At 39.6% G+C, this 12991-nt stretch overlaps 1 pseudogene; it reads right to left on the bottom strand.

Annotated features, from left to right (window-relative positions):
- Window positions 1-474: 474 nt before the first annotated feature.
- LOC110202072 (cyclin-K pseudogene) lies at window positions 475-2232 on the bottom strand (annotated as a pseudogene).
- Window positions 2233-12991: the final 10759 nt, after the last annotated feature.

Raw genomic sequence — 12991 nt, 5'->3', positions numbered from 1 at the left:
CATGTATCACTAGAGAGTGTTACTGAAGGAAAATGGAATTTTGACTTTAGATGATACTGGATTATTTAAAACTTACTTTCAAAAAAAACCTTACTTTCAGTAAAAGTAGGCACTTATTTCTAAAATGAAATTTACTCCTTAGAGATAACTATTGAGCCAATATGGCTGGTTCACTTGTTCCCTAGTAGAAAGTAATCCAGTGCAGCATCAATTGACTTTACATTCATCAGGTGTATAAAGTTAGATTATAATTGGCTTTGCAGCAGTTATACAAGAAGCCATACTGCAAAAGGCCCACTGGAGTTCAAGTCCACTCCCTTTCTGTAATGCAGTTATGTAGAATTATATAAGGTATTTTGATCAACTATTTTGACATTTAAACAAGAATTCGAAGGTAAGTGATTTTTTTTAAATGAAAAAAATTGTTGTTGTTGTTGTTGTTTTAAAGCTGTGAGGGAGAGAAGAGGTACCACGTCATCTCATCCAAGCTGCATGTCCCAATCCTCTTCCGGGAGGCATGCCAGGTGGTAGGAAGGAAGGTGGCATTGGAGGTTGCCCACCTGGGAGCACAGCTGGAGGAGGGTAACTGGCAGGTGACATCAAAAGCCCTGGAGAAGGGTAGGGAGGAACTACATGACTTGGAGGCAATTGTGGAGGTGAAAAGTTGAAGTTGTATGTTGTTGGGGGGAAATATCCAGAGGTTGGTGGGGGAGTTATGGGTAGTGGGAATGATATTGGGGGACGTGGGACAGGTGGCAGATGGTTAAGAGGATATATGCAAGGATGATATGGCAAATGTATGGGTTGTCCATATGCCGCAGGCAGAGCCTCATAGACTGGTCCTTCTGTCTTCATCGTGGATTGCAGACTTTGATAACCCTCTCCTGATATATAGGAATTGGTATTTGACATCCCAGTGATGTAGCTGGAAGGTGGTGGTGGGAGGTGGTGGTGAGGAAGAGGAGGTAGCTGATGTATGGGGGCAGGATAACTCTGAAGAGGAATTCGGACTTTTGGTAGCTCTCCAGCCTCCACTGTGCTGGTCTGCTTGCCCTCACCCATTGAAATTGAAGCTACGAGGGTTGGCTTACATTCTGGAGGTGGATGTGCAGGTAGTCTTGGTGGATGTGTGGTCTCAGTTAGAGGGATTTTAAATATCGGTGGTTCTGCTGCCTTGTTGTCTTCCTTTTGAGAAACAATCAGTGATTGGTCAACCTGCCTGGGAGGGCTAGGCTGAGGAGATGGTGTCTTAGATTGTCGTGCTCGCTGCTGCTGCTGCTGCTGCTGCTGCTGCTTCTGTGCTGTCTGCTGGGACTCTTTCTGTTGTGGCCATAATTGTTCAGAATTTTGAGATTGCTGTGACTGTTGTACTGAGGGCACTTGCGGTGTTGACTGAAGAGATGCTGGTTGCTGCAACTGATGAGGAATATAATGAGGCATCTGCTGGTTTTCTTGTGAATAGAGATCCAGGATCTGGTGGCAAATGTCTTCTAGTACATCAACGGGTACATCTTGAACAAACTGTTCCCACCATCTCCTGTATGTTGGTTTCGATGTCCATTCTTGTATTTCGAATTTGCATAAACGGCCTGCCAAGTACATGACTGAGACTGCTATGATCTCAGGTTCCCACTGCAGTGATAATGTAGTGCACAAGCTGTCATTTACAAATGTCCATGCCATTTGAACCAGTTTTTGAATTTTGTCCTCATCACCTTTGAGTTGTTTGGCATATTTGAGGAGAAATTGGTAGGGATGTTCCACTTGCAAATCAAACTTTATGGTCTGTAACAAGAGCCTCTCCAGAGCAGTAACTTCTTCCTTTGGGTCATCTCCAAACTGACCAAACTGTGCCTCATTTAATAAGCTATGAGCTGTTTTGAGAACATCTTTACATTTTTTAGGAGTTTCTTCTACTTTCCCTGCCAAAAAGAGAGCACACACTCCTGTCACATATCTTGGGAACTGTTTAAATGAATGAAACATGTAGAAACGGTGAAAATAAATCGTTGCAGTAGCCAGAGTATCATAGCCTAGTCCCAAACGTGTTCCTACATCAAAGATGAACCTGGCACCCTCTTGGCGGTATTGGGCTTCGGTACTTGGATCCAGGCCTTCTAACTGTGAAGGTGTATGAGCAAAGTCTTTTTTATCCCAGTACCAACATGGTTTTGTGGGGTCCAGCCTTGCCAAAATTACTGAAGGGCTTGAGTTTTCTTTATTCTCCTCCATTGATTGAAGTAAACTTGTTCTTATTCCAAAGGTTTCCTGAGTAAGTTAGAATCTTGCCTCCTCACCAACTCGTCCTTAGCAACATCTGTCAATGCTGACTGCAGCCATTTTGGACACGGGGTGCCAGGGGGCCTGGAACAAAAATCAGTACTAATCAGATGTTATTAATTTAGTTGGATGTATTTCTAAATTATCTTACATAGAAAATCATCCTATCACATGTGGCTTTAACATAGCTAGACAAATTTGGTGGAATTTGCTTCCTTAATATAAGCTGATCTATAATGTCAACTGATTTATAAACTTTCCCATTCTAGGTAAGTGTGAAGCTAGCTCTTCTTCTGAATCTCTTTGATTTATAAACTTTCCCATTCTAGGTAAGTGTGAAGCTAGCTCTTCTTGTGAATCTCTTTGATTTACAAACTTTCCCATTCTAGGTAAGTGTGAAGCTAGCTCTTCTTGTGAATCTCTTTGATTTATAAACTTTCCCATTCTAAGTAAGTGTGAAGCTAGCTCTTCTTGTGAATCTCTTTGATTTATAAACTTTCCCATTCTAAGTAAGTGTGAAGCTAGCTCTTCTTGTGAATCTCTTTGATTTATAAACTTTCCCATTCTAGGTAAGTGTGAAGCTAGCTCTTCTTGTGAATCTCTTTGATTTATAAACTTTCCCATTCTAAGTAAGTGTGAAGCTAGCTCTTCTACTTGTGAATCCCTCAATCCCAATTAAGCTTGGGTGGTAAAAGTCTTTCCAGGTATGCTTTCTTAAAGGTACAGGAGACTTCTGAGCTAGCACAGTTCTTGAATGAAAGACTGGAATTATCCATTCCCTCAGAGACCAAATTTCCAATTACATGTACCCCATCAGAGATTTGCTATCACACAACAACAACAACAACAACAATAACAACAACAAATTTGTTATGTAATTTCACATCTCCCTAAGAACCTTGTGAATTAGGGAACCAGGTATTAGGTCTCTTAAAATTCTCTTAAGCAAGAACACTAAGAGTATGACCACCAAAGCTTCTCAGCTAGAAAATATAATTTTCTCAACCCCCTACCCCCAGATTTTGGAGAACCCTGTTAGGAATCAACTCACTGTCTACTTTGGTAGGAAGAAATGACTTCTTCAGCCCTTCGAGCTTCAGAAAATGCCAAAGTGGAGATTTTTTTAATACCCCCAATTTTTTAAAGGTATTCCTTAAAAACTAAGAACCCAACTACTTTCAAAGATATATCTCCCAATCCTATTTGGAGAGATCTTTGAGAGATGAATTAATTCCCTGCCAAGGATGGCCCAGGAAATGTACCCAAGTTTTAAATGTTGCCAATTTTTTCCAAATTTTCTAGGCTGCAACCTTCCAACATAAACTAGGTCACAAAATAAAATACACAAAATTATTCACTCACCCATGTTTTTTTTTTTTCCTGGAGAATATCTTGCTGTCATGAGTAAGGAGAGAGCCAATCACAACCACAAATTTCCTAATAAGAAGTTCTTACTTTGTGGACATTTTTTTCCACTTGGGCACATTAAAATAAATGGCAGATTTCTGATAAGGATATGACATGGGCAGCTCTCATTCCCTTCATGATTGCCAGAAAATAATCAAGAAATTGAGGTCAGTGGTCTCCCTTGGTGACCAAAGATGCCTAGAGAACAGGGAGCACCTCAGGCTGCTTTATATCCAGATTTGTCTTCCTGACAAATAAAAGGCAGCCCTGATTGGCAGATATTTAATGAGAAAGCGAGCTGAGAGTTCTCAACTCTTCTGATTGGTGGGAGGAGTGTAAGCTGTGATTCAAGCAGCTTCTAGCCTGGCCAACGGAATCCATTCCATTCAGGATTTCTCCGGTTAAATTTCTTTTTTGAAAGCCAGGTCACACCAAACTTTGATGAAGGGAGCAGAGAAGGGAATGTTACAAATTATTATTAAAAATGAAATGATAAAGCACTAAAATTAATTTTCCTCATATCTCCTTTGATTCTCTGAGAGACACAGTCTCCTCAGTGAATCACTGACTGATAATTATCAAATCTAAGGACTGACCCATAGTTATCACATTTTCATGCTGCTTTTTTAGCTTCTTCTGATCTCAACTGAAATGTCTCCATTGACCCATACCTCTCTGCTACAACATTCTCAGATTTTGTTTTTTATTTTTGTTTCTCAGCTTGTTATTTCATTCTTTGGTAATACCTTTTAAGCCAGTTTAATCCATCACCTGCTATCATGGAAACCTGAGGTTAAAAAAATGTGACTTCAGTATATGCTATTCCAGGTATAATTCACAAACTTTACAAGTGATAGGCAAATAACCTTAGGTGAAACTTACTCTACATTATAAGCAGGCTTAAAATTTCACCCCCATTTGTACAAAGAGTGTTTGTAATGTAAGCCAATTCATCACTTCGGAATTTCACAGCACATTGTTAATAAGAATTTATGACTAGATGGTCCCAAGAAACCTAAGTTTACAAGCAAAGAGATTTGAAAAGGTCTTTTTCTTGTGATTTTCTCACATGGTAATCAGTTATCAATTTTCCATTTAAAAATATACCCTATTAAATGCTCATAAGTTTTTAACCTTATCATAGTAACCCTTAATAACTTAACAAATAATTTCACAAGTCATTGCAGATAACACTTCCTCTTTACTATAGGAAAACCAAACTAGGTTTAAGATAAGGATTTGTGAGGAAAAAAATTTTTTAAAAAGATGAAGATTTGTAATGATTAAAAAGGTTTGAGAGACACAGTTTCTGGATAATTTAATAATTTTATTGATAAGGCCAGCAGGTTATTAGTAAAAGAGTGGTCATTTGGCCACCTCTCTGAGACCAAACCATGGAAGGCAGGGCTCAAAGTTTATATACCCTTCTCATTGAGGGGCTGAGGTCACCCATCATCATATTACCCTTGGTCAGAGAAAATATCTCTGTATATCTAGTATATAGACCACTCCCAGCCTTGGGCTATCTATACATAAGGATCTGTCTCCACCCAAGTTTGAGGAGAGCACAATGAGGTTCCCCACCTTAGATTAAATTCCTTGTAAGGTTGGATGGGGTCTGACCAAGATGAGGAGAATTAATCCAATCTGAGAGAAATTATTATTAAAAACCAATATCTTGGGGAAATTCAGAGGTTCTATCCTTTCAAATTCCTGATTTTTTAAAAGTTCAGTCTTTTGAAGGACATTACAGATAGAGATTGCATTAAGTGAAAACAGTTACTCAGTGATAACCTCCATTTGAGAACTTCTCTCTATTCTGTTTTAGTTGATTGAAGTGGGAAAAGAAATCTCAGGGTTGGGATAAAAATGCTAGTCATACAACGAAAAGACACAGAGTCAAGGTCTTGCTTCCAGGTAACAGTGAACTTGGCAAAACTTTGAGTACTACTGGGACTCATGAATGGTAGATCAGGCATCCATAAAGTATTCTATATTAATTGAGATTCTAAGGTGAAATGTCCCTATGATTTTTTTGTCTTCATCCTCATATTTTGAAACCATTTTCTTGCCTTAATTTGGGCGATTCCCTGTCTTCTGGATAGGTGTTCCATCTGTGAAGATTCCACGTATGAATTCTGCTTAAAATGATCATGTTACTCCAGAAACTCTCCCTGGTTGTAGGCTGTCCTCTTCTTGATCTTATTTTCCTTACTGGAACTATCATTCAAGAACTTATACTTGGACTTGTATTTAAGGGATGAATACTTACTAATAGAAACTAGTGAGTTAACCAAGAGTCTGTTACTATTGCTAAATTTTGATGGGCCAATCACTGAGTTGTCCTTAGGATGGTCATAAAACAGGCCAACTATAGATGACTGGCAACAGGCCTTCTGTTGTTATTGATTGAAATGAGAGAAAAATACCAGGATTGGTTATTCCTTTTCATTCAATGAATAGGTTTATTTCTCTCAGAGTCTTGCTTTGAGGTAACTGTGGGCTGGACAATACATTTAGTACTGCTGAGATTTTTCACTAATAGGTCACACATCTGGAAAGTATTCTTGGTTAACGAGATTACTGGGTTGAAATATCCCTCTGATTTTTCATCTTCATCTTCATGTTTTGAACCATCTCCTAAATAGTTGTTCTATCTATGTGGAATCCATGTATTAATTGCAATTGAAATGAGGGTGCAGTTTTTGAAGCTGTACCTGGCTTTATATTGTCCACTTCCTGACCTTACTTTCTTTGCTAGAATTCTTGCTCAAGAATTGGTCCTTGGACTTTACTTCCAGAGGTGAATCCTTGCTAAAAGATGCTGTTGAATTCCAAATGAGTCTGATGGAATCAGTAGACTTTGAAGTGCCTCAGTTTGCAGGACAGCTCCTGAAGTATTCCATACTTTCCACAAGGAAAAATTATCTTCTTTTACCTGCTCTGAGGTTGAGAGAAGTGGGGTTTTGAATGAATTATTTACCCTCTGGTCCTTATAGCAAGTTTAAAAAAAAAGCCTTATAGTTATGCTGAGTTCCCGGCCAACCTTCCTGACATCGGTCTTGGGTCCAATATGTTGTTCCAAGAGAAGGGAGCCATACTTTCTAATCTTAGTTTTCTTTTGCCCAAGGGAATTTAATACAGATTGGATTCTCTTTGTCTTGTGCTGTTCTTACACAAGAACTGGTGTAATGGAAGACAAAACATAGGGGCTAGATGTGACTGTCCATTTAGCATTGAAATGGAGTGACAGAGGTACCTGTTTTACAATATCTTTTTTGGGGAAAAAGTTGAAGTTTGTAAGTGGCATTACTTGTGGTGATAAAGGAAAAAAATAACTCAGAACTTCCTACACACACACACACACACACACACACACACACACACACACACACACCACACACCTCAGCACCACTTTTCTCCTCTATTTTAAAGCATTTATACAGCTTTATTCAATGGTATTTATTGGGTTTTTTAATTAATAAGCATTTATTTAGCTCTTACTATCAGCAAAACCTTGTGCTAAGTAATGTGGATTTAAGTAGAAATATGATGCTCCCTGTTGTCAGATTCTTTTTTTTAATTCAATTTTGCTTTTATTTTCAGTTTCAAATCCTCTCCTTCCTTCTACCCCTCCCCTAAGTCTTGCAAAACATATTTTCTACATTAGCCATGTTTCACACACACACACACAAAAACCTAGAAAAAGAAAAAGAGTGAGACAAAAGCATGCTTCGATCAGCCCTCTGAGTCCATCAGCTGTCTTTTTGGAGGCAGATGGCTTTTTTCATCATGGATTCTTGGGAATTCTGATGGATCATTCTATTTATTAGTTACTAAGCTTTTAACACTTAATTATCCTAATGATATTGCTGCTGCCATGCACAATGTTTGCTTAGCTCTGCTCACTTTGCATATAAGTCTCCTCAGGTTTTTCTGAAACCATCTCCTTTATCGTTTCTTTCAGAACAATAATATTCCATTATATTAATATACCATAACTTATTCAGCCATTCCCCAATTGATAGACATCTCCTCAGCTTCCAACGTGGTATTTATCATTGATAGCTCTGTATACACAAAGATGTCCTAGGGGCAAAAGTTTGGAGTAATAACTGGCATAACTATCCTTGAGATGACAGAACTCTGCTTATACAGCCTAGTTTTCCTTGTTCCCCAGGTCCCAAATGTCACAAGGGTTTGGTTTGGGGAGGGAGGGGGAGAAGGTTTAGGAGGACCTAAGATAGGGTGCCTAGATCAGTGGATCTAGAGAACAGGGTCCATCTGAAAGCAAAGTTTCATGATTCGTTTCGTGTCATGGATCCCCTTGGCATTCCCTTCTCAGAATTTTTTAAAGTAGTCATTGAAAGAAATTCTAATTTTCAATTAGAGGTTAGTGAAAATAAAGATGTAATCATTTTTTCTTATACAAGTTTATGTGATTTCCTAAAATCTTTTCATGAATTGTAGGGTAAGAACTCCTGATCCAGAGTCCTCAGCTGCTCCCAAGGTTTATATGAGTAAACGATCTAAATGGAGTAGAGACAGGCTGGTGTATCTATGCTAGGTCTTTTTTGGTCCTTGGCCCAATTGGGACACAGTGAAGTAGGGGTAGGACAGAAGTATAATGTTCTAAAGATAGACAAAAGGGATGGTAAACATTCCAGTAAGAGGTTCCTTTGCAGAGTGAGAAATGGGTCCACATCTTATACTCTGATGGCAGACAGCAATGTTGGTGGGAAATGGGACCTAATTCCAAGTGAAATTTTCCTACCACGTTCTCTAGTTTTCCTTGTCATTTTCTACTCCCATGTGCTTCCATTCTTTGTCTCATTTCATTCTCATCCAGGCAATCCTGTACAGTCCTGCAGTGCCTGTGGCAAGGATTTTTTTTTCCCTTCAAGACTTTACCTGGAACTGTTGTGGGGCCATTAATTTTCATCAGGTTGACCCTCTGTGTATCTCTCAAACCAAATATTTCTTTATTCATAGTGTCTAGAGTTTTCTTGGGTTTGGAAATGTGTGTATGTATGGTTGGGAGGGGGATTGGGGACTGTGCTTGGGGTCACTTTATGCAACTGCGTGTATAAGCAGAGCCTTTTTGGTGCCAACCATAGTGGGCCAGACTAAGTCCCTCCTTCCACATACCCTGGGGCTGCTGTAGTGTTAGGCTTTGACTAGTGGGCTTCCTATTGTCACAGGGCTCCAGGACTTCTTCCCTGGACTTTGCCTGGGGTCCTTTCTCTCTGCTGCTGGACTCCCATCATGGCCTTGAGAGATTCAAACTGGATCTTGCCTAGGCCCTTCCTCCTGGAGCTGAGTTCTGGTAACCGTTGTCATGCTGGACCTTGCTTGGAATAATGTCCTGAGGCTGCTATCTCAGCTTATCTTGGGCTGAGTTCTGGAGAGCCAGGAGACAATAGCCCAGAATGCTCTCAGACTGCTTCCTTTTAGCTAGGCTCAGGCTAGACTGGATGCTGCTAGTACTGTGCTAAACCTACCCAGATCAACCCTAAGTCCTTCTCCTGTAGCCTCGGACCTGGGGAAATCATAAGCCAGGGGAGCCCTGGAGCTTGGGCAAAGTGGGCTAGGACTGTCCAAGAGGCTTCAGGACCCGTACCCTCCACACACACTCTGCCTTGTCTATCTTAGAATGTCTTCAGAACTCCAAGGTGCCATTTATGGATTCCTCGGTCAGGTGGGGAGAATCTATATCACCTTTCTGTCCCTTAGGAGAAAAGTACATCTCTAGGCTCCATGGAATGTTTGAAGGGAGATCTGGTATCCTCTGCATCCCAGCACAGCACCAGCTTAAAACAGGCACATTGTTAAGTCTAAGGCAATTGGTTTCAGGACCCTTTTGAGTTTCCCTCCCTTGCATGATCCACTCATTTTATAGCAAACTTTAGAAACACAGCAAAAGCAGCTTATCTTTATCTAGACACAAATTCCTTATAAATTATAGGCATCAAATAACCAAAGTTTATATTGATCAAATTGATCTTTTATTTTCTCTTGTCTTTTTTATTTAATAGTATTTCATTTTTTTTTCCAATTGCATGTACAGACAATTTTCAACAGTCATTTTTTGAAAGATTTTGAGTTTCAAATTTTCTCCCTCTCTCCCTCACCTCCCTACTCCTCAAGATGGGAAGCAATCTGCTATAGGTTATACATGCACAATCATGTAAAATATTTCCACATTAGTCATGTTGTGAAAGAAGAAACAGAATAAAAGGGGAAAAAACACAACAATCCCCTTCCCTGAAAAAAAAGAAGTGAAAACAGTATGCTTCGATCTACAGTCAGACTCCATCAGTTCTTCCTCTGGATATGGAGAGCATTTTCCACCACGAGTTTTTTTTGGAATTGTCTTTGCAACTGTCTTGCTGAGAAGAGCTAAGTCTATCATAATTGATCACCACGTAATGTTACTGTTCCTATGTACAATATTCTCCTGATTCTGCTCACTTCACTCGGCCTCAGATCATGTAAGACTTTCCAGGTTTTTCTGAAATCTGCCTGCTCATTATTTCTTATAAAACAATAGTATACATTCATATACCACAACTTGTTCAGCCACCCCCCTTCTAATTCTTTGCCACCACAAAAAGAGCTGCTATAAATATTTCAAATTGATCTTCTAGAGTGCAATTCTAACCTTGTCATCCCTGAATTCAACACATTCCAGTGACTCTTTATCATGTCCAAGATCAAATACAAAATAAGATAAAAAATAAAATCCTCTTGCATTCAAAGCCTCACTCCCTCCTATATTTCTTATTCCTTTACACAGGTGGTGCAGTGGATAGAGCACCAGCCCTGAAGTTAGGAGGGCCTGAGTTCAAATCCGGTCTCAGACACACACACAAAAACACTCAACACTTACTAGCTGTGTGACCCTGGGCAAGTCACTTAATCCCAATTGCCAAAAAAAAAAGGTAAGTTCCCAGGAGCTCTGTTCCTTCAAATGGGGTGTATATCCCAGTGCTTGTATGGACCACCACCTTGCATAGTGCTCCAGGGGATAGGACCAAGGAGCATCAAGGTGAAGGTGAGGCAGGCTGGAGGGTAAGGTACATGTGGAGTCATGTATTTCTCCAAGGTACCTAGGAAAGGACTCATACCATTGGAGCTCCTTGAAAGGATGGGGACTCTAATTTTTGTCTTTGTAGCCTTGGTGGATGCTAACATAAAAAATGTGATGACTCACACCTTGAGAATTATTTCCCACAACAGAATTCTGCCCTGGGTACTTGGTCTGAACTGTTCTCCCAACATAAATGACTTCATTTCCCTCATTTAACACATTGGTACCAAAGTGCCCAAATCTCGATGCAGTGATGAATCAGTATTTTTATTAGTTCTCCAGTCTCACTGAAGACAAAACAATTTGTTCCACACAACCAGAATTTGTTGTCCTCTGTCCTTATTAATCTACAAATTCACTAGAGATTATCAGGTTTATTTAGGCTTCCTGCCTAATTTTGAACAGACTCGGTAATCGTTACCATTGCATTGGGCAATTAACTAAACACTTGTATAAGCTAATATAAGCAGAGTTTGGTGAAAGGCACTCAGGGTATAGTTTCCTTTCTGTCATTCTTAGAATGAGTGAACCTTTTTTTTTCCTTTTGGGTAACTATTTCTTAGTAGGCTGTTGCTAAAAAGAATGTCTGACAGAGGTTTAGGAATGGAGGACCAAATGCTGATTAGAGTTTGACAAGTTATAGGATGCTTTTTTTATGATTTAACCAAAAATAAGGATGTTGTTTGAAAACATCCTTATTTTGACTTCTCACAGAATCCTAAAGGTCTTTAAGGCAGGTGTAGTTGTACCCATAGGCAAGACCATATATTCAGATTTTAGTTTCTATCCTTCAGCCTAAATGAAATGAGGTTTCATTCAAACATCTAGAAAATGGGGGAGAGCTTAATTATGCACCTTAAGTAGTTTAGCAACCTATTCCAGTCTTCAAGCAACTTTTTCCAGAAGTCTTTGATCTCCTCAAAAGTTGACCAAGAGAACATTGGCAATTACTGACCTGTAATGCCATTCCATCATTCATTGGAATTGGAGCTGAAATATGGGTGAGTCAATGATGAGGTACTGGTCATCTGAGTTATATGAGGATACTGCTGGTTTGGGCTCTTTCCTGCTTGGACTCATTCCATACCAGTAGGGAGAAGGAAAATAGGCTGATTCATGAGAACTACGTGAAAGTGTAGTGGTAGGTCTATTGCAGTGGGGATTTTTTTCTGAGGGTTTTTCAGGGGTTGGCCCCTGAGGTCTTTTCAGACTCTCAGATTCTGTGGTTCTGGATCTCCAATACAAGTATTGCCACCATGCACAAATATAAGTAGTTTTGACTTTCTTTCAAACTCTGCAAGGAAAAAAAATGACCCCAGAAGAGGATAAAGGGGACCTAGAGCATGTATTATGCATGAACAGGAGTGATGGGTTTATAATAGCCAAGGACAGTGTTAACTTTTCTGGTTGCCTTGTTTACTATTGATTCATGTCGCATTTGAAACCCACTAAAATACTCCTTTCATTTTCAAATTGATCTGGCATCCCAGGGTGGTTATGATACACTCATTGGCATGGTCCACATTTCTAAGGTACTCTTGAGCATCCCCAATGAGCAATCTGACATGAATGTTGCATATGGTCCCTTCTATAGCTGCTGTGTAAGATTTTAACTGCCAATTTTTTTTTTTTTGGCAAGGCAATGGGGTTAAGTGATTTGCCCAGAGTCACACAGCTAGTAAGTGTTATACGTCTGAGGTTGGATTTGAACTCAGGTCCTCCTGAATCCAGGGCCGGTGCTCTATCCACTGCACCACCTAGCTGCCCCTTAAATGGCAATTTTTAAAAGAAATTATATTATATTTTTTGATTTTACCTTTCTAGGTTTTTGCTCGGTACCTCATTTAAAGTAACTATCAAAATACTCTAGCCCTGATACCTCTATCATGTGAAACATCCCTATTGAATAAAATACATTAAACTAATTTTTAAAAAACTAATATTTAAACTTTGTCATACCTTGTGGATCTTCTATAAAGTAGCAAGCCAGTTTGGGAACCCAATATTTGTCAGTAGCTGACAGCTCAGAGGAGAGAGCAGTGTTAGTGAAGCCCCTCAGAGAGATTTAATTGAAGGGGTTAGGGAAGAAAAGAGCCTCTGTTTTCACCTTCCTGCCCTTATCTCAACCAGAGAATGACCCAAAACTTTAGAGGATCAGAAGATTTAAACTTCTTATTAGGGTCTCAGGAGTATGTCAGGAATAGCTAACTGGTG

This window comes from Phascolarctos cinereus, unplaced genomic scaffold, assembly GCF_003287225.1.
Source record: "Phascolarctos cinereus isolate Bilbo 61053 unplaced genomic scaffold, phaCin_HiC Scaffold_4;HRSCAF=312, whole genome shotgun sequence".
In the NCBI taxonomy this organism is placed as follows: Eukaryota; Metazoa; Chordata; class Mammalia; order Diprotodontia; family Phascolarctidae; genus Phascolarctos; species Phascolarctos cinereus.
This window is presented reverse-complemented; position numbering and strand designations above follow the sequence as displayed.